The sequence below is a fragment of the Parus major genome, chromosome 5 (genome assembly GCF_001522545.3).
Source record: "Parus major isolate Abel chromosome 5, Parus_major1.1, whole genome shotgun sequence".
Lineage (NCBI taxonomy): Eukaryota > Metazoa > Chordata > Aves > Passeriformes > Paridae > Parus > Parus major.
In genome coordinates this window covers 3,079,582-3,102,726 of record NC_031774.1, presented here as the reverse complement: position 1 = coordinate 3,102,726, position 23,145 = coordinate 3,079,582, and the positions used below count along the sequence as shown (strand labels likewise).

Genomic DNA, 23,145 nt, shown 5'->3' with positions numbered 1-23,145 from the left:
AGCAGCTTCAACTTCCTCCCAGCTCCTGAAGCTATTTTAAAGGTAAAGTTACCCCATGACATACATATAACAAGGTGTGCTGGTTTTCCTGGGACAGAGTAAATTTTCTTTGCAGTGGCTGGTGCGGAGCTGTGTTTTGGATTTGTCCTGAACACAGAGTTGATAATATAGAGATGATTTTGTTATTTCTGAGCAGGGCTTACACAGACCCCAGACCTTCTCTGCTTCCTCTTCCTTCAGCAGGGATGTTGGGGTGCATGGGGAGGTGGGAGGAGGCACAGCCAGGACAGGTGACCCAAAGTGACCAAAGGAATATTCCAGACCATGTGACAAGAGAGAGGAAGGGGGAGAGGGATATTTGGGGTGATGGTGTTTGTCTTCCCAAACCTTACCTGTGATGGGGCCCCTCTGGAGGTGGCTGATTGATGGGTAACAGTGAATTAATGCCTTGTTTAGCTTTGCTTGTGTGTGTGGCTTTTGCTTTCCCTGTTAAACTGTCTTTATCTCAGTCCACTATTTTTCTAGCTTTTTACCCTTCACATTTTCTCCCTGATCCTGCTGTTGGGGGAGTAATACCCCTGCCTGGGCTGGGGTTAAACCACCACAAAAGGTAATTTTATCAAAGGCAACTGGAAAATCTGTGGTCAAGAGCAGTATTTTTCCATGACAGAGCAGCCAAACTTGGAGCCAAGGCCAAGAGTAATCAGAGAGAAAAGACCCATCAGCATCAGTCATTTCTCAGGTGAATACATGAGAACTGAGCTTTATATGGCAAAAAAATAATAAAATAAAATGCACTTCTTAATTTTGGTTTCAAGATGCTCATGGTACTGGGATTTCCAGATGTTTAAAATCTGTGCTGTCTCAGAGTGAAACATGCTGGGCAGGGCTCTTTTCTTGATGCTGGTTTTCAACATCCAGGCTGCTGCCCCACACTGAGAATAGGCTGGGCACTAGGTGTGTCAAAACAAGCTAAAAGATGAAACAAGAAAAAGAAACCAGTGACTAACAGCATGATTACATAGGTGCACGTGGATCTGGGATACAGGATAGCTGTTTACAAGTCCATCTTATGTGATGGATGTTTATTTGTTCTAAGACAACACCAAACACAGACTTTTTGACATGAACATGAATGTTTGGCCCTGCTGCAGTACCTGGCAGTACCCCAGTGCTGGGACACCAGGAGTGATGTGCAGACTGGGAAAACCACTTCAACCAACAGGAACATGGAGTCAGCTCTGTGGTGGTATTCAGGCCTTATGGTTTTAAAAGCTTTTTATTTGTTTGTTTATTTGTATTCATTTTTATTTGTTTATTTGTAATCTCATTCTGAATTTTGAAAATGGGGTGGATTGAGCATATTCCCATCCAGTATTTCCATACACCTCTTTATTACAAACATGGAAATACACTGCTAAATATTTGACATGCTATAAGGGATGTTTTCATTTTATAAACTAGCAAAGAAACCCTATTTTCTATGACCCAGAAATATGCCTGGGCACATTATGGTAGCATGGTTTAAAAAAACAAAACACCAAACAAAACCAAAACAGAAACCTCCACCACTTGCATAAAATCTCTCTGTGCAAGAAATTCACTCTTTCACACCCCACATTTCCCATTTTCTGCTTTTCTGCCTAGTGACAGCATGGATACCCCTTTTTCTGCCAGCAAACACATCTGTACCTGTTCATGAAGCTGGACAGTCCATTTCCTGTGACCTTCAGCAACACAAATCTGTTAGCAAGAGTCTCCTAATGTGCATCACCTTATATAAAGTAACTATTGCCAAAGATTTCACCTGATGTTTAGCTCTTTGTTGTGGGCTGTTGTGCACCTCAAGACAAGAAGTTGGTACTGCTAATAGCACACTCTCTAAGTGGACACATCTCTGTGCTTGAAACATACACACCAATTCCAAAACAATTATGGAAAATAAATTGATCCAACTCTATTTTATGCCACTGGAGGGCATTCACTGCCCTTAGAAATTCCCCTGTTGCAGTTTGCAGGCTCCAGAGTTGCTGCAAAGTGGGACAGGGCGAGTCTGTGTTTAATCTATTTAATGTCAACATAGCTCATACATGTGCTTCCCAGAATTTCCCCCATCAGAGCTCCCCAGGAAATCATGACTCTTCTTCATTAAGATATATGAGCATCTATTTCATCTGGGTGTCCAGCAGAACTTCCACAAAGTCAGGTTTATGCAACAGACTCTCACTAGACCTTGGCTCAAGACCCTGGAAGGGGAGCAGCACTGAGCCCCTGTCCTGGGAGGCTTTGGGCAAATTTATTTTGCATTTCTGATGCTCTGGCCCAGCAGCTGCATAATCCTGCCACTCAATGTGTTGTTACTCCCTTAGAGGGAGGCCAAGTCGAAAGTGCTGTTGAATATCTGACATCACAGACTTTGTTAAGCAGGTGCAAAGAGCTGCATTCTTTCCACTGGGGAAAAGTGGAGATAAGCCTCTTTACAGGTCACACCACAGAGGCAACCAAGGCTCCCAGAGTTGAGGGAACAACAGAAACTGGATTTGTGAGTTACTCAGGCCAGTGTCACCTCTCTGGGGGTTTATTAAGGAAATATCTTTAGGCTCAAAGCAGAAAAGCTTTAAATACCTTTTAAATACCATTAAATACCATTTAGCACAACAGAAGCACTAGGTTCTGGCATTGCCAAAAATTGAGACTGTCCCTTCTCCAACAGATAATATTTCAAATGTTAAACCCAAAGTTGTAAGATCCCCTAGGATATTTGATTCCCCAATTTCTATATTTATCTTCATTTGTTTATGTAGCAGTGCTGCAAGCTGATGAAAGGCTGCAAGAGCTGCATTTTAATGATGGATGCAGTAAGCCCATGACAAAAGAACAAGGAATTTAGAGAGAGAAAGGGAGAGGGCAAATGTTAAGGTGAGAAAGAGCTAAAGGGCTTAAAGACCTCAGGAGAAGATGAATTCTTGGCTCCACTAAAGATTAAGTTAAACCAATTACTTCAGCAGGATCAGTATGGAAAATGTAGTTGAAATGCACTTGGATCTTGTGCAACAAATTTCAGATGAATGTCAGATATTAGTCTACATGCAGTTAATGAAAAGTAATTTCTTGAAGTTGCCTTTGGATTGGAAATTCAATATCAAAATGCAACCACTTTGACTCAACACAACTCCCTCTGGGGAAGCAACACCACTCATCCTGGGGGGGTCATCTCTGCTAATGGGCCATGATGGAGCATAAAAGGCAGCTGTGAGGAGCTGGGGCCATCAAGGACTCCCAAAAATATCCTAGACTCACAGGATTCCATCATTCCACTGAGAAACTCACCACCCTGGGGGAGGTACTGAGCATTCCTGCTGGGACCTGAGCATTTGTAACAGGGGACTTGGGACACTCCCAGCATCACCACTCGAGGGAGCGAGGGCTGGACCAGAACTTCCACAGGAACCACCACTTTTGACAAGACTGCAACCATCACTTCCACAGGACTGCAATCACTATTTAATTGGACTGTAGCCACCACCCTGACCCACAGGCTGACAGGCTGTACTCTGAATTTGTGGGTTAAAACAGCTTTTCTGTATCATTGCATTTATTGCAACTGACCTGAAACCCCTCTCAAGGTATTTATATTATATTATATTATATTATATTATATTATATTATATTATATTATATTATATTATATTATATTATATTATATTATATTATATCTCATTTATATTGAGTTCATTTTCCCCACTGGTTTACTTTCAAACCAGCATATTCAAAAATGGAAGAGAACTTTATATCTATATCTAGATAGATAGATGTAGATATAGATACAGATATAGATGTATGATATATTTAAATATGGGCCAAAATGCCATTAAATGTTTAAATATTTTCCTTAGAAAACATCCAGTTTTCACCTCATAAAGTCTGCCTGAATCCCATTTCTGCATTTTTCTGCCAAGCATCTTTGTGGACTATACTTTCCACTGGGATATGTTTCCTGTGATACAAACTGGGTTAAGTGGCCACAGTGGCAAGAAAGATGTGGCTCTTCCAGTGAACCCAGGCCCTACAGCAGGAGTGAGTCAGGGCACTGGGAAAGTAGTGTCACAGAGATAAGCACAGATTAAGATGAAACAGATCTAAAAGGAAAAGAATTGGCTTAGGTTTACAAACTGGTGTTTTCAAATCTCGCCTGGCAAAAAGTGTTTTCATCCCAGCTGCAATTTTTTCCCAGTAGCAAATCCAGAACTTTAGCCAAATAATTTTAAAATCACCTCATTATGTTTCTCACCAGATGACAGAGGAATTCCCAAAAGGGCCATGTTTTCCCACTTACAAATTCATGTGCTTGACATGAAACTGGCAGCAGTGGTTGGAATGGATGAGCAGAGCTATCTCAGTGTTTAGACAACAGACAGAAGAGGACAACAGAAGTTGGATATGATAGTGGTTATTCAGTCAGTGGCTCTCTTCTCTAAGGCTTGCCAGTCTGCCAAGGAGCTCCAGTAAAGTCAGACCACAGACAGCAGATATGCTGTCCAAAGGTGCAGAAATGTAACAGTGCTTCCCTTCCCTTCCCGTACCTTCCCGCCCCTTCCCTTCCCTTCCCTTCCCTTCCCTTCCCTTCCCTTCCCTTCCCTTCCCTTCCCTTCTTCTCTTTTCTTTCCTCTGATGTTTTTCACATGCAGAACATGAACACAAACATAAGGTAGATTTCACCTGGCCCTGCCATTGCTGATTTACTGTGCTCAGGACAGAGCCTTGAGATTTTCTGTGCTGGGAGTTGCAGGCTGCTGCTGAGGCTGACAAATATTGCTGTGAAGCCTCGTGTTTGGTGTCCTGCCCAAATTCAAACATTGTCACAGACACAATGCTGTAAAATAATGTCCAGGGTTTAATTTGGCTGATAAAGTCTTCTCTGAATGCTTCATACACAGAGTTCTGTCAACTGCAATTTTGGTGAGAATTACTACTTTCCACAAATGGAAGAATTGATTTCTGAATGCAATTAAGGGACAGAAAGGGAAAAATCCAACTGAGTTCACAGTTCATCTAACACTATTTTTAGAAACTTGGAGAGGAAATGGTACAAAACTGTTAGACAACACTATAGTTGCCTTGCTTTAAGGGAAATATCTCCAAAGAGTTAACTATAGACCCAAAAAATACCTAACAGCACAAAAAAAAAAAACAAAAACATGTGACAGCATCAAACCTAAATTCTCAACATGGGCAAAACTAATAGAGCTTTTCTACAGCCAGGCACAACCCCTGTAGTTCTACAAATTAGACTGAGCCCCTGGGAACTGTGCCTGCAGCTGCTATGCAGATGTGTAGATAGAATATGAAGGACATTTTTTCCAATTACACTGGATGATTCTAAGGCTAATTAAATTACCCCTGATCCATTGCTAACTGATATTTTTCCTTATATAGGAATCATATATTTCATCATCTAGCAGAACACATTTCAACCTGAGAAGTATCCTCCCATGGATGGGCAACAAATTGAATTCTTCTCACTTCAAACTGATTCTCATCTTGTAATATTATTTTTTTTTATAAAATATCTCTCTTTGGAATAAAAGTTGTCCTTTCTGCTTGTTTGGGAGCAAGACCTCTTCATCAGGAAGCTGGTTAGTGTTTGACAAGACAGAAAAATGCACAAACTCTCCTGCAAGTGTTTATCCAATATTTAAACACAAACTTAGTTTCTGTTTGTGGAAGAGAGCACAGCCAACCTGTATGATTGTCAAGATCAGCTAAGAACCAAATCACAAACACAGCTCTTAAGAGCTGAAGGACCTGACTGTGGCAAGTACAGATTTGGTATAGAGCCCACCAGATCCTACAAACACCTTTAACAACAGGATTTTTGGAGTCATATGAGTGTGACCAATTGAAAACGTTCTGTACATAAGTCACAATTGTTCAGGCACTGAACTGACCTTCAATGACCTTTATAAAACCCTTAATTACAGGGACACCAAAGTGAACACTTCAAGATACTGTTCCTTTATGAGAGATTATGGGGAGATTCAAAATTCCCCTGCAACTGGGGAACAAGAATCAAAACTAAACAACATTATAATGGATATAGAGGATGGGCAGGAAGGGACAGAAGACAGAGCAACCAGAAAGAAAAAGGATGCCAAGGGCTAAAAATGAAGGAAAACAGAAGGTTGGAAAGGAATGTCACTGGTGTGATGAGTTCAGAGGGAGGTGGCAGGGGCAAGAGATCTTTTAACCATCGGAAAACAAAAGGAAATGGGCAGGTCAGAAAGATAGCAGAGGTATCTGACAGGAATTACTTTAACAACCAATTTCCCCTCCCTCTCTCACCCTTCTGCAGAACTGAAATTTATCTTAACAAAAAAGGTTTTTTATATGCTCTTCTTGGGACCTGACCAAAGTGTTGACTCCTTAGTCAACGTATTTCTTAAAGTCCCCAAATGTGCATAAAATACCCCCCTTTGTTATAACTCAAATGTCCTAGAATCCCTTCAAGCTGTGATCTCCTCAGGATAAACAATACTGTGCCAATGTCTGGCTGATGAAAACCTCCAGAGACATGTCAGGAGCTTAAAAGTGAGGCATTGTAATTTTGCAGAGGGCAATCCTCACGGTGAATTTCTGTTCTGTACTGTCCCACCATGCCACCAGGAGACAACAACACTAGCCAGAGCTGTCTTTAGGCCTGTCCACAATGCAGCATATTTGCTGAGATACCACCACACCAACAGCATTCCCATGGATGGGACAGCCTCAAATTCTCTGGGCAGCTTGGTCCACCCTCTGAGTAAAGAATTTCTTCCATATATCTACTTGTAAAATATCCCATCTTTCTTGTAGGCTCCCCTCAGGTAGTGGGAGGCTGCAATTAGGTCACCCTAAAGCCTTCTCTTATGCAGACTGAAAAAAAACAATTCTCTCAGCCTTTCAATTAGGTCCTAAACCCAGAGATTTCACCTGAATAATAAGGGAGATTAGGTTTTTGATGCCATACCCCTTATGTTAATTTGACACCCCAGATTCTCTGCCAGCAAATAATTACCAGCCAGTCCTAGGAGGCTGACAGAAGGGAACTCCATGACTAGGAAAGATAAATAAAGTATATTGTTTCCTGTTTACACTGGACATGAGCTTTATATAACTATCCCACCAGTTAGCATTAACTGGGCAATTATCCTGGCAAACAATGGCACATTGATGACAGCCAAACAAAGGCATCTCAGAGCAGCTCCTTCACCAGGCCACTGCAGCAGAGCCCCTCTGAATTGCCTCAGTTCTGGCTGCCATCCCAGCATTATTGACCCTCCAACAAGGGCTGCACAGTCACAGGGGGAGCAGCAAGGGAAACAGTTGTCCTAACCTGTCAGCATTTAAGAGTACAAACATTTTTCCTTCCACAAAAGGAGATGAAAATTTGGAGGGAAGAGTGTTCACAGGCTGAGTGCACACAGCAGAACAGATTGGCTGGGGAGAAGGAAGGTTTGTTTTCCATCCTTTTGAAATGTTTCCATTAGATTTCCACCTCCTTCGTCCAAGTGAAAGCAACATTTCAGCAGTGGAATGGAAAAGGGAGAAATCTAAGGATTGGAATATGTCAAAGGACTTTTTTTTCCCTTAACCCCAAATCTGTATAGTAGGAGCCTCAGCTAGCTGAATCTTTCTTGGCAACAATTCCATTTCAGTGAAATTACTCATTTTGTCAGAAAAACTCTGAAGAGACACAGTCCATAGTTCACACAAAACAGAGGAATAACACAACAGTGCTGCTCCCATGACTGTTTCCAGCAGGTAGGACTGCTCAGGCCTGGCATGGAGAGGACCAGGCTCTGCAGTGGCATTGCTACATCTTTTGCCATACCAGACTCAAACAGAGCCTGCCTGAGCCACAAAAGATGATCACTCTGACAACCAAGTTGAATATTAGACAAATCCTCAGTGCTACCCAGCCTGCAGAGCCATACAAAACAATTTACAGAAATTAAATGAGTTATTCCAAATACTGACATTGCCTATTTCACAGGCATGTGAAGGCTGCTTTACAGTGCTCTGGTGCCTGCTGGTCACTTGTTACCCCAAGATTTCCAAGATACCAGAAGTCGAGATTTAAGTCATATCTGGTCAATTTTATTTAGCCTTAATGTTTTCTCTTTTGTACAAAGAAAAAGGGTATTTTATTATCTGAACACAAATCAAAGGATGAATATGACTGTAGAACATCTCACACTAAATGTTAAAACAGCTACTATCTTATCTACTTAAAATCCCAAATCTTTAGACAGAGCAAAATTGATCTTTAAAATCCCCAGTACTGAAATATTTCAAACATTGTATAGTAATACCTACAACCAGTGTCTTGAAGGAAATCAGAGCTGCAAATACCTATTGATTATGTAAATTCTAGATTTCTTAAGGTAAGTGAACTGCTCAGTGAGAGCTGGTGCTGTGGAGTTGTGGACAATGCTTATTCCAGCCTGAATAATTTCACTGCCTTACTGAGGCTTAAGAACTCCAGCAAAACAACCTCATACCTCAACTGGAGAAAACAAGAGAAAGAGTTTTAACACTTTCACACTTTTAAGCAGGAAACAAGCAGAGGAGGGATGCTTTTTCATGGATGTGATGGTACTTTTACCTCCCTGTTCTCTCTGGAGACCTGTACATAGTTTTGACTGATAGTAGTAGGTTTCCTGCCACTAATAAAAAGGTTCCCTGTCCCTTCCCATCTTATCTGGCTCTGTCCAAGATATCTGTCCATCTGCCCACAATCATTTGCTGGCTGCAGAGCCCCTGAGAGAGGCACACTGAAAATATTCCTTCTGTGGTCCTCCTCAACTTCTCAATCTCTAGTGAGTTTAAGAATCTTAAACACCAGGTGACCCAGAGTGAAATCCATTTTAATGGGGCCTTGGTTAAATCAATCAGAGTTGAATTAGGCAACCCTACACAGAAATACATTAAAAAAACCCAAAGCAAAACACCAAAAAAAACCCCAAACCCAACGAAAAATACATTCTTATTTCTGTTGGCAGTCTTACAAAGCAAGGATATAGGATGTTTTCAGTTTTAATCCTTTGCTTCACTGTAAAGCTAACCAGCATTATCCAAATACTGTGCATTACACAGTTTGCATTTCAGTTTATGGCAGTACTCCTCCAGTGCCACAGCAGATGAGGTCCTGGTACCCACTAAACTCATTCAGCACATGCTTCTGTCACTCAGTAAAGATGTCACCCTGGTGGTGACACACTGCAGCAAGGAACAGAGCTGGCAGGTGTTAAGGAACACATCAAAGTTGGTTTTGCTGTAAGAAGAAAGTAAGAATATGTCTATATCCCACCAGAACATCAACTTTTTAATCTCTCATTTCAGTCTGGTACTGTAATGAGAGAAGCCAGAGCTGTAACAGTAGATGTATTACATTTTCTCTGATGTGCTTTCCTCTGGAGCAGAAGTGTATTATGTTTCATTGTACTATAGAAGTTTTAAGATTAGTGCACAGAAAAAATACCAAAGAAGTGAGATGTCTCAAAAAATTTATTCTTATTGTAAACATCATCATAATCATCACACACCCAAACTCCTGCAAGTATGATAAATCCACCATACCAAATTAATGCATTCCTTAATCAAATTTTAATTTGATTTAGAGTAATAGTGACAAAAGAGGTGATTTTTGTGAAAAAAAAGATGGGAAATCTCAGCTCTTTATATTTTCATGTGTATTTAAGCAAAATGAGTTGCACCAAAAGAGTAACTAAGTTAAGAATACACTTTTCCTATGGCATGAGCAACAAGTAGCCAAGGACATGCAGGAGACAGGGGAGAGGGATCCTCCCTAAAGTCTTGTTCTGTAGCTTCTCACTATTTCAGTCTTCCATCAACCTTGAAGTGCATCCCTGTGAGACAGAAACCAAAACCAACCACAAGTGTTGGGACTGCAGCATCAAACTACCTTTGAGCAGTTTATTTGCAGAGGCTGAAAAGTGTAATTAAATCCTGTCACATTCCCCAGTGTTTCCACATCCACAGTTCCTCAAACAACCGCATGTTCTCTGCATTTATGTGTATATAACACTACTTTTTATGACTTGCAGGAGTTCAGCACAGGTCTCCCTGGCCTTCTAATATTTCTACATCAGCAGCCTGAGTTTCTACCAATACACAGCTACACAAAATGTACTTCTTTCATTCTGGCATTTCATTCTATTTTCAAAAACATTTTTAGGAATGATTCCAAGATAAATAAATTTCCTCAAGGATTAAGCAGTTTCTGGTTTTAAAAATCTGACATTATTTAGATGGCCATCTATGAGCCCCTAGGCAAATTTTCAGTACTGTGAAACAGAGGAGACACACACTCCTTTCAGCACCAGAGGTATTTGATCGTTTAAACAGCCATATACATTTTGAAATTAAGCCCTTGAAATTTTTACTCTATCCTCAGGCACTTTTTAAACAAAGGGTGCCTATATTTACTGAGTGAAAAGATGTTAGGAAAAACTTCTTACAGCAAAAACCACAGAGGGAAGAAAAACACCAGTTAAAATTTTGAGCTGGCAATCAAAGTGTCAGCATCTTCAGCAGAAGAGAATCCCTCTTCCACTCCTTATTTATCAAATTAATTACTGGACTTAAACAAGAGCACCATTTCTCCACTTTTGGTTTTGTTTGCCTCTCAATTCTCAGTAGTTTAGCAACAGCTGGTCTCAGCAAGAAAGTTACTAAGGGTTATTATGACCCAAAGTGCCTCTATTTTCTCTGTGGCTCTTTTACCCAACAACCAACACCAAGCTCTGCTCTTTCCATTACCCATAACTTGGACACACTGTATTTAGATTAAACAATCCCAGCCCTTGGAACAAGATGTTTAGGTCCTTTCAGTTACTCTAGTCTAAAAGCAATCACTGTCCTCAGCCTCTGTGCACTTTACAACTTGTTGGATTTTTCTTGAAATGTGTCTGTTCTTAAAAGCCAAACCCATGGAAAAAGAACTGAGACCAAATTCCAGGTGATCAGACAACCATAACACAGGAGAGCCCAAAAATAACAGGAGAGATTCCGTGGTGATGTCTGGCCTTTTGAACCGTGCACGTGGATTAAAACAAAACAGCTCATAATCACATTTTAGATGGTGCATACTACCAGTTTATCTGTACTTCAGAAGAATTCAGTTTACAGAGCCACGATTTTAGAACTTCATGGGCTTGCTTCAGACTCCAGGATCTACTTTATATTTGGAACAAGCTTAAAAAAGGTCACAGTTGGACCTTTTTTTATTAGCTTATAATATTATATTTTTATATATTTATATAAAATATTTATATTTTATATATTATATTATATCATAATTTATTTATATTTAAATTTAATATAATATTTATATTTATATATAGATATTTATAATATTTATTAGCTTATAATATAATATTTTCTTAGTTTATTAGCTTATATGGTCAAAAACAGTTAAGCTGGCAGTTTCAATGGCTGCAGATTCCCTCTATCTCTTACCATGTTTCCATCTCAAAAAGGAAGGTGCATGAGTGGATTTTCCTTTCTAAACCTCTTTAAACGTGGAGTTCCTCAGGCTGACCTGAAACTAACAGTTCAAAAATTTTTATTTAAAGCATACTGGCAACATAAATTCAACAAGAAGTTCCTTATAGAGGTGTTATCAGCCTCTTTAGATCTGCATCCAGCCCTTAACTCAAAAAATGTTTATCATTTACACTCCAATCATCCCTGTAGAAACTGAGCACTTGTAGTCCTACTAACAAAATACAAATTATGTTGCTGCTGACAAAGACATCAGAGCCCTTCATTTAGATCCATATATTCAGAGCATTTTGCCACCAGTGTACTCACCAACAAGAAATAGTAATTTTTGTGAAGATAAAGACCCCATGATAACAGATATGTACAGATATGATCAATAGGTGTTACTGCTATGAGCTGAGCTAAACTGCTGTACAAGCTATTCAGCCTAAATATTTGAGATGACCAGATACAAAATCAAACTGTACAAATGTCACCTACACTCCATAGAAAGTATATTCAGGTTTTCTCAGGAATTAATAGAGGTATTTCCTGGGAAAGATTTTTAACAGGCTGTGCATCTGTGACACCAGGAAAGGGAAAAACAGGGGAGAAAAACCCTGATCCCCTTGTAGCTGAAAATCCTTCTACAGCTGGCAGCAACCCAGACCAGACTTTCTATATGAAGAAACCTTTATTTAATTTAAAGGTTTCATTGGAATAAAGAGAGAAACATTACAAAAATTATGTAAGGTAGTTTTCTCTCTCTCTTCTTCCAGAAGTATAGAATGTACTTATAGGTCTCCTCTAGCAAATATCTTGGCAGAGCTGGCCAAATCAATAGGTAAAAATAGGATAAATAATGCCTGAATTAATGTGTTTGATTCTTAAAAAATAAATGGAGTCTGAATGTTTTCAGTCTAATGACACATGTAAAAATTTAGATATGGAATCTGACATTTAATCTTCACCACACAGACTTAACACATAGAATACAATTTCTTGTATTTCACATGTATATTGATATAGAAAATAAAGCCAGCTCTTTTGCTAGATATTGAACTGCTCTCCTCAGGTGCTTTTAATTTTTGGAATCTCTTTCAAGTATGTAGATTAGCTCTTTTGTAAATATTTTAGCCAGTCATAAACATTCAGCAATAGAAAGAACAGCAAGGTCAAGTTCTTGCTTTCCATAGCAGTTTAGTCTTTCCACAACACTTCATAAAATATTTTGTGGTAATCAAGCCTCTAACAATGCAATTAAATAAAAGCTCTCTTTCTGTTTTTATTAGATTCAAACATACAGATTGAGATTTAAGCAACTGGTGAAAGGAACCCTCTGCAGTGCTTAAAAGTTGCCTCCTTAATCTGAAGAAACTTGGGAGTTTATTAAAGCACATATACCAACACAAACCTTTATACAGAATACCTACAGGAAGCATACCACTTCCCTGAGATTGGAATCTAAAGGAAGCCCACAGCAGTGTTGGTTATTTAAGCAGTTAAGACCATGCCAAATTAGTTGATATCTCAGAATTGATTGCATATTAATTGTTGCACCCCTCCCTTAAACTGGCCTAGTGACACAAGGAGAAAAGTCCTTTTATTCCCTTGCCTTCCTGTAACCTGCCTGTGCTATCAAGACTTACCTGGAGGAGGAGAAATAGGAGATAAACAGAATATTATCAGGGGGTTAAGAAGTGAACTCCGGGAGAGAAGGCCTGGAAGGTTTGAAGTGTGCTGTGCCCCAGAGATGAAACATTTGCATTCCAAAGCACTTGAGGAGAATGAGCTTCCAGCAGGAACAAGAGAACCTAGAGATGCATCAGGTCCCAGAATTAAACTAAATGAAAGAAAAATCCCATTCATTACTATCATATTTTTCATCTAAACAGAATAGATTGAAAGTGTCTTTTAGAGCCAAACTCCTTGCCATTTTCTTAATGCACTGGTTAAGTGATGTTTTAATTATTTTTTATTTTTTTTAATTTTTTAGTATAAAATCTTTTTTCTTATTTAAATCAAGTTGAACAATTCTATATTGTAAAAAACTAAGGCTAATGGGAACAGTAACATTATTTTCCACTGAGTCAATAACTGGACAAACATCACAAAACTGATGCTAGGATTGTTCTGTTTGACAGAATTGTTTTCAGATTCTAAAGGGCATCATCTAAAGGGCACCACCCCTTTTTAAAAAGCAAAATTAGTGCTATAGGGTATAATTATATCCTCATCACAGAAGGCAACAAGGAATGTACATTTTAGATACCTAAATCCAGAGAAGGTTCTCAAATAGAGGGCTGGAGGGAATGGGAGGTTTGCTAATTATAATTTCAAAAATATTGAAGAATCCAATTGTGTCATGTCTCCAGTTCTTTCTCAAGACTGTTTACCAAGAATTATACCATGTCCAGAATATAACAGAGCACTAAGACATCTAGTGAGTGAAAAACATATTGCAAGTAGAATTTCTGTGTGTTATGTAAACTCAGCAGTGTTGGGTTTAATTATGAGATGTAATAAATCCAAGGGATCACTGCTGCAGGTTAATTATCACCACATGATTTTTTTCACTGTACATTTACAATTCTTACAGTTCCCAGGGAATGACTCTGCATCAAAACCCACCTGGTGTGGGATCTCATTGCAATGCTCTGGCCTTTTATCAGGTTCTTGCTTTAGTAAAGACCTAGTATCATACAAACTCAGAGAAATCATGTTTACTGGCATTATGTCCTACCCATTAAACACATACCAGGCATACTTATCACTGCAGACCACGTGTATTTAAATTACAGTTCAGAAACTGGGATGAATCACAAGCACAGGATGTCTAAACCATCCTTCCTAAAGGAAACACAACTTTTCCACAACTTTATTGACATAAAGTATAACAAAAACCTGAAATGACTTAATTCCTCATTCAATAAAAAGATCAAACTAATTATTTTCCCTATGGCCTTGGAAAACACAGTTCAAAATAAAATTGCCATCATTAGCTTCAAATACATCAGAACTGTTTCTTGGAGCTCATAAAATAAGGAACATTAATTCAGAGCAGATCCCTTCATGTTCTGACAGGAAAATGTGTGGAAAAAATATGTAGGAAAGATGTAATATCAAGACATGAAAAATGTTTGAGAAACAGAAATGTACTCCTTCGAACTCAAGTTGAAATTATCAAATGATCACAACATGAAATTGGAGGGCAAAAATAAATTGATCAATGTATTGTAACAGGTAAACTATAACTTGCAAGATTTGGAAATTATAAGAAAAGTTCAAATTCCTTGAAATTGAAAATTTAGGTCAGATTCCCTGGTTTATGCAATTTTCTTTACCAATTTTCCTTTTTTTCAACTTCAAAACTGAAATAGTATTACTTTTGTACACAATAAATAGCATATACTGCATATACACATCAACATTTCTTTCCCTTTCACTAAGAAAAATATATTCTTCAAAATAGAAGCAATAGTACAAGGATTTCTTTTTCCTTCAAGAACTTCAGGGGGAAAATGTGTATTTTCCCTGTCTGCTGACACGACCTTGCATTACCCTTTGGCTGACAATTTTATTGGCCAGACATTCTTGGTTTAGGACCCTGCTTACGTTTTAATTGTTTATGTTTGACCTGGTATTTGCAGATTTCTGGGTATGTAAACTTTGCTTTTTGTGATGTTGGGAGAAAATTTTGGATTGAAAAGCATGGGAATCCCATAAATCTTGAGTTCAGACTGACTTCACTTATCTAAGAGAGTTTTCTTCCTCACATTGATCAGGATTGCATCATTATTATTTGATACATTTTTATGTATCAAATGACTTTTTCACAAATCTCTTGTATTACAATCCAGCCAGAAACTCCTTAACCACAATTTCTCAGAAATGTATAAACATTTCACTAGTTGCAACACGTCTGTATTTTAAAAGGTGTTTGCACAGCTTCTGGAAAGCAGGAGAAAACAGAGTTAGGTAAACTAGAAGGATTAGTGAGTCACAGGTTTAGTGATAATGAACACAAAATCAAAGGTTACATACTGGATATTTCACTGTAATGAAAGAATATATTTTTAAAGTACATTAATCAGATTTAATTTAGAAGATTCTGGGTTTTTTTTCACATACCACAATCTCCAATACTTCAATATCATTACTACACTGTACTCTGAAAATATATGTATATCATCATTGTATATCACCTATCTCATCATTATCTCAACTCCACAAGCTTCAGAAGTCTCATACAGGTTTCTTCTCAAAATCATCTCCCAGACAATTTTCAGGGAGTTTAATTTAACAGAGTAAAATTTTAGGAGTATTATCTTTTGCTTTTCTTTGTTATGATACTTTTGTTGTGACAGGCAATGATGCTAGGGACCAGATGCCCAACCCATACTGTCCCTTGATTTGTGATCCATTCTGGTCCTGCTTGAGTGACACTGGAAACTCCTCAAAAACTGAGGATATTTATGCTCCTAGTGAGTCTTCTGTCCTACCCAAAACCTACATCACCATACAAACAAAATCTGTCTTTTTGACTTCCAAGACCTGCTTCTCAGTTTTCTCCATCTGGCTGTGAATTAAGTTAACTATGAGACACTAACAACTAAAATCTGACAGACAGGGGCAATTGATGTCTTTAGGAACTGAAAGTCAAACAAATAGAAATTTAGTTTTGATTGGCCAGTAGAGCTGCTTACCAAAAAGCACAATGAGCTGATTCTCAGTAAATTGCTGAAACACTAGTTTACAAATCACAGCAATAAACTTCCTTGATTTTCACAGTATCTTGAGATTTTGTTCTTTGCTTGTTTCTAATGAAAGTGGGATTCAATCCAGGATTGTAAGGAAAAAACAGCAAACATAAGACTCAGAATAAAGTTGTAACAGTGATAACAGACACGGTTGATCTCAAGACACAGCTCAGGGTATAAAAGCTTTGGGCTGAAAAGGCACAGGTTGGACACCTAGGTCTGATGAAGAAAAAACCACAAAAAGAAGATGAAGAAAAAACCAAAAAGAGAAAAACCCACACATTTCTGTATTCTGATCTGCCTTTCTCAAAGACCACTGCTGCACCCTAAGAATGCCAATATGTACTCACAGATAAAAAAGAACATAGTGGGAGTAGTTTACAGGTTAGGGGTCTGAAGTTAGGTGAGATGAAAGTGAACCCAAGTAACCTTCATTTTTCCTTTGCCTCCAATTACTGGAGAGAAATTTTAGGAAAGACTTATCAGATTTACATTGCTGAGCAATTCCTCAGAAATCTACCCACTTTGAGACGTATCATAAATTTATTACCTGAGAAAAAACAGCCTTTAAAACCACTCTTGAAAGTACAGAGCACTGCAACCAGTGCTTGATGTTACAAATCAAGCTACATTTGAAATCTATAACACAGACTCTCATCCCTGCCCTCCCTTCTCCAGCAACAGGGAGAACTCGTTTATCCAGAAAGCTGGATTATTATCTGTGCCTCCAGCTGCAGTGAGTCAAGGTTTCATATTAGATTGGTTGAGCTGCTTTTTTGTCTTATGGTTTTTGTTTTTGATTCCCCTAAAAAACTACTGAGGGAATCTGGGGTGGACTTAAAGTGCAGAAAAGTAATCTAAAAGTTATTTTTGATAACTGGGAGCGGAGAGGGAAACTTTAACTAAGTAATAACTTCTCTGTACATGTGTTTATTTGTGTGGTATTGCACACACATAATTAGTAATAATTTACTGCCAAGGTTTTTCTGGGGTTTTGTTTTTGAAAGGGCAATCACTTCTGGCTTTTAATGTTAGTTCCAGACATTGTTTGAAGTTGGTTTATGCTCTACCAGTAAGTTCTTATTATATTATTTTCAAAAGTTCACATTTCCAAAGTGGATTTAGTTGCCTAGCAGAGCATGCCTTTAATCATCATCAACAACAACAACACCACAGCAGCAAAGTAGGAAAAAAATTAAAACAAAGTCATGGAAAACATGTCATGATCTGGATTCTAGATAATATTTAATTGCACTTGCTCGAGACAGTGCCTTTTATAGTGATGTATCACTGGTGTAAGTCCAAGTTCTCCTTTACATGCCATTACCAAAAAGGCAGACAATTGAAAGTCTCCCTTATCACTCAGCTGTGTGGTGTAACCCAGTCTCCTACACCCTGCTTCCTGTGTCTGTTCTTCACCTGGCAATCAAAAAGTGCTCATTTATGAAAGCTAGCACCTTTCAGACATGCTGTAACTTTGGCAGAGAGGAGTTACTTAACATGTCCTTGATCTAGCAAAGATTCAGATATATAACTCGTGAATTTTAAATCAAGTTCTTTGATTTCATTACAAGGCAGAATTTTCTACCCATTATATATTGTCTCAATGTTAATTAAAGAGCATACTATGTAATTCTATGAACTATACACAGCTGGACAAGAATTCTTTTTTGAGAACATGATTCAAAAGCTCATAATTATTCAATTTACTTCCCTTTTGTGCTAAGAAACTGAAGCAATACTAAAACTTAGCCAAATGCTTTTCATATATTTAAAAACACATATATTAAGACTATGAGACAAGTATATATGAAATCTTTATGCAAATAAAAACATCATTTCATATGTTTCTACTCATGAAAAAGTCCCAAGATAAAAGAGAACGAAAATGCTTCATAGTGTTAGCAGAAAGGAGAAAACAAACCAATCCCCAGATAGACTTTGCAGATCTTATCATCAGCTCATGAGGTGTGTCTTTTGCTTACCAGAGATTTGGCCAACAAAGTCTAGATTGCAAATCCTTCTTGTACAGGATTTACACAAATTTTACAATGGAATACAAGCAAAATTAAAAGGAAGCAGTAGCACAGTATTGCAATACTCGTAAAGTCAAAATGCCAATTAAATGTTTCTCTTCCTAGCCAGCCTCTCTGTTGAGCACACAGGAAAACTCAAGTTGCAGAGCACAAATATGAATTACCATCCACACATACCCTGCCAACCAGCTGTGTGCAGCAAAGCTTAACTCAGATACTAAGGAACAGTTGTAAAAATAATTAGTGTTTAACCATCAGTAGAGGAGGTACATTTTCCCACCTCAGTCCTATCCCTGAAACATCAAACTGCATCCAAAGCCAACCTTAAAACTTCCCATAGAGAGCAAAAGACTGAAATATTGTTCACTCAGCATTTTACATACAATTTTTTAAAATCATAAATATGATTAAAAGGTTTTTCACAAACCTTCTGGAAAGAAAATCAGAACACTATTTCTCAATAGTCAACTTATTATTTTCATTAATTTCTCCCATGGGTACTGAGGTGAGAGAATATCTTATCTTGAGCTGTTTAATCCTTCTGCTGAAAGTACTTTATTCTGCATATATAAATAAAAGTGGATCAGAGACTGGAACTCACACATCTCATTTTCATAGGCTATTGGCTCTGGAATTATTATTACCTGTAAGCTATTTTAGAAAAACCACAACCATTTCAAGAGGAACATCAAATGTTTCAAGATGTCAAATGTTTCAAGAGGAGAGAGGTCAAATTCTGTGAATTTATTGACATGGACAGTAAATGAACAACAAATCCTGGTCTAAGTTAACTAGGCATGAAGTAGATTAACTTCTTAAGTGACTGCAGCAACCATTTGAACTGCTTTACAAGATGATTATGCTTTAAAAGTCTCAAAGGCTGAAAGGTAAGAGGCAATGACACTTTTCAACAGTTTAAAAGGCATAAAGTTGAAGCTTATTGTCTTTACTCTTAAGCATTTTAATCCTGAAATTTTACACCTCTGAAGCAGTCTTAAAAGAGCCCTAACAGTTTTATGTATGAGCAACACACCCAGACCACCTGAAATAACAAAAAAGTATGGAGATTTTTTTTCAAAGATCTGATTGTGTTTGAATCTCATGAAACATGATCAGCACATCCACTATATTCAGGAGATTACATAAAATATTTTCAATTTTTTAGCTGTTCAGCAAAAATATGGTCAGCATTTAAACATGGACTATACAAATAAACTATAATAACATCAGCCTAAAAACCCAGTTAACAAAAAAAAATAAAATAAGAAAATGATAAAAAAACAGAATCAGCACCTAAACTCTAGAGTTTCTTCAAATTACATTTTCTTTTACATTTTGTATGACTTGCTGATTAAACCAGTATGAAAATACATTCCTTGCTAAATTCATTTGGGTTATATTACCCACTTTCCCCACACCAAGAATGCTGGTAGTTTTAACCTCCCATTTCCCTTCCTGAGAAGTAAAAGGATTTGGATATGAAACAAAATTAAGGTGTACAACCTTGAGTCTGAAGTACATAGAAGGAAGTTTCATACAGCTTATGTCAGCTGCAATGGGCTGGAACCTTACAAACAAGTGCCAGCCAAAAACTTTCATGTTCAACCCTGTATCAGTGCAGCAGCTTTGGCACTTACCTGAATAAACATCACTGTCCAGATTCTGCTGATGAGGGTACTTTAAAGCTGTTCTCATGCACTTTTGGCTTGGGACACCTCTGACAAACTGCAGAGTGGCACAGGAGAAAGTGCTGGATGGGCAAAATAATTTACTGTTCCCAGTTCAAGACTGCATAAATTCTGATATCATGTGAAATAAATAATGCAGCAGATGTTGTGCCCAGTCACAGCTGCAGCCTCAGCTGCCATTCATCCACCTTTCACCTTTGTTTCCTGCATCCTGGCAGTTACATTTGGTATGGAAATTGTGTTTGCAATTTTGTTTTCAGCACCTTTCTAGCTGGCAATGCAAAGCTCAGCACTGTGAAGACTGCAATGGGGAAATGAACTCCAGCTCAGCCAGACCCAATACACATATCCTGTGTATCTGTCATTGCCCAACTCAGTGTACTGTGAGCTATGCTCAACCCAGAACAGATATCCTAACAAAGAGAGAAACCACTTCTGATCACTGGAAATCAAGTAATTGGCATTAGCCCTTTAAATTAGTGCATCAGCAAGAACAACAGGGGAACTCCTTGGATCCATCCTCTACAACCTGATCAGTTTTGTTAGGGAAGGCTGGTATGTATTTTACCAGTACCTCTGAAGGGCTCTTCAATCTCAGGCACATCACAGCCATCCTGCTTTCCTCCTGGGTACTGATATTCTACATATCTTCCAGGAACTGATATGTAAAGATGGATGCTCTAATGTAAAGAGGAAATTGAAGAGTTTTCCCTGATTTACCAGAAAGGAGCTACACATTACAGATTTTGTACCTGTAAAACCACATATGTTGGGATTGTATAATAAAACCTGTAGGGGTTTTGTTGTTTCAGTCAGACTGAAATTACAGAGAAAACATTCTAACGTCTATTAACATCTCGGCATTGCTGGATGAATTAACAATTTATTGCCTTTGTCCCAAAATACAAAACCTTGCATTGCTTAAACAAATTACCTGTTAAAGTCAATGACCCATCTTCCACAGGACCTATACACAAAAACACTTATATTTATCAAGCTGGGTTAAGGTACTTTCTGTTGTTTAGTGCTAATAATACTGAAATCATTTTAGTAGTAAGTCCTGTGAAAGAAACCAAAGTCTGAATCCTTTGTAATGATGTCATTAGCATCAATATAACTGAAATATAATTGAATGCACCCTTGCATCTGTCTACAACATAGTTCAATAGGTTTTAAGAGCTTCAAGTCTATCACTTTCCAAATCCTGACAATTTTCTGTAAATCCATAATTCGTCTGTGAATTAGATATTTACAATTTCTGTTTCAGACAGTAAACTGGACCAATCAAATATTTAAGTCCATCTAATTGAGAAAAAACCTTCACATTTTCCAAAAATGTGTCTCCCTTAGCTAACATTTTATAGAATTGTCCAATATACCATTGTAAAATGAGTTGCACATATGAAAACAGAGACATGACCTTACATATGAAACAGAGGCTTTGGTAACTGAACAAGCTTTAGGTCAGAGGCCTCAAATCCCAGACATGTCTGCTTTAGCCCTTCTTTATCAATGATCTCTTCAACACATTTCAAGTTAACCAAGTATTCAATGCTTTACTAGATCAGGGTGATCAGATTTCCTTTTTGGTATTGAATTTAAATGTGGCTCCTGATGTTGCCCAGGTAACAGCACTATGGAACACTCACCTTCGACCACAGCAATAAAGGCTGAAGTCTTCCATATTTACTCACATAAATATCCCAGTCAAAGTCATATCAGAACTTTTGACTGCTCTTTCATTTGACTTTTTAAAGGATATATTAATGAACTAATTTTACAACTTAACATTACACTGGCAAGGGCATGATTATAATCTGATGTTATTGGTTAATTAGTTCAGGTGACAGAATCAGTAACAAAAGCACCACCAGTAGAGTTTCATTGTGCTACATTAACCAGAAAACTTCCTATGAATGCAACCACAGTCACCTCTTACTCATGACAGACTCTTTAGGACTTCTGATCCACTTTACTGCATGTAGACTTTCAACCCTGAGACAACTGCACGAAGATCTGCTGTCAGTCACTGGAAAGTCACTTCATTATGGAGCACCTACACAGTGGTTTTCAAACCCAGAAGCTCACAGGAGATGTAAACCTTCACAGTGAGGTTGAGTGTGGCATTCTATTTATGACCAACAGATAGAAAAATGGAAAAGCTGTGAATCCTAGAAGGATGCATCAGTCATTATTTTGAAGTGGTCTATGAATTCTTACAACCAGAAGTTCTGCAAAAGCACGGGGATGAAAAAAATCTGAGGATGAAAAAAAAATGAAATAATTTCATGTATTTTAGCAGCATAGGCATCAAGATACAATATCTTGTATTGGTTCCAGTGAGTAACTTGAGACTCCATAACTTGATTTACTGTGAAATTTTGTGAGCAGAGAAATCCAGAAGAGACCTTAATAACAGAATACAGAATGCTCTTTAAGCAAAAACCAAGTGTCAAGATTTTATCTTCTAACATCTGAGAAAGAATGGTGTAAATGATTTGCCACAACACCACAATATGATAGCCTTCTGCAGCACACAATCTAAAATTATGCTACAAGGACAGCCCATTTTATTGTGCAGTTGATATCTTGTTGGGAAAAATCCAAATATTATTTCTCTTCTTAAGTAAAATCACTGAGTGGATTGAATTTGGCCTATCTGTGCATTCAGCAGCTATCTTGCCTTAGCCTTTATTTTAATTTAGTAATTAAATTAAATTTTTGAAATTAAGTTAGGACAGAACTGTTTTTACAATGCTATGGATAAGCTACAGCAAGGGCCTCATTTTAAAGCTTCTATTTTAGGGGTTATAAGTCCACTAGTCAATTTTATTTCACTACAAGGAAATAAATGTGAAAAGCCACAAATATACACTCAGATAATTATGTCAACACACCTTACTGGTAGCCACATTCAGAGAACCTGTTAGAGAAAGCACCAAAAAATAGTATATGACTGTTCAACTAAATCAGAGTCCAAAGAAATCTCTGTGAGCCAATCCAAAATTAACCATTTGCATTACAGTAAAATACTGCCCCCCCTTCATTTTAAACACTCACAAGCTTACATAATTCTGAAACTTCTGAGTCTGATCAGACATTTCCACATGGCAAGAT

General features: G+C 37.9%; 1 long non-coding RNA gene across 2 annotated transcripts; it reads left to right on the top strand.

Annotated features, from left to right (window-relative positions):
- Nucleotides 1–5,604, top strand: LOC107205317. 2 transcript variants are annotated; one of them, XR_001521927.1, is made up of 4 exons: nt 3–42; nt 671–742; nt 4,295–4,544; nt 5,437–5,604. It is a non-coding gene; the product is annotated as an uncharacterized LOC107205317 (long non-coding RNA). The 2 variants fall into 2 exon arrangements; XR_001521928.1 differs by lacking the exon at nt 671–742 and having other exon boundaries at nt 1–42.
- The last annotated feature ends 17,541 nt before the right edge of the window (nt 5,605–23,145 follow it).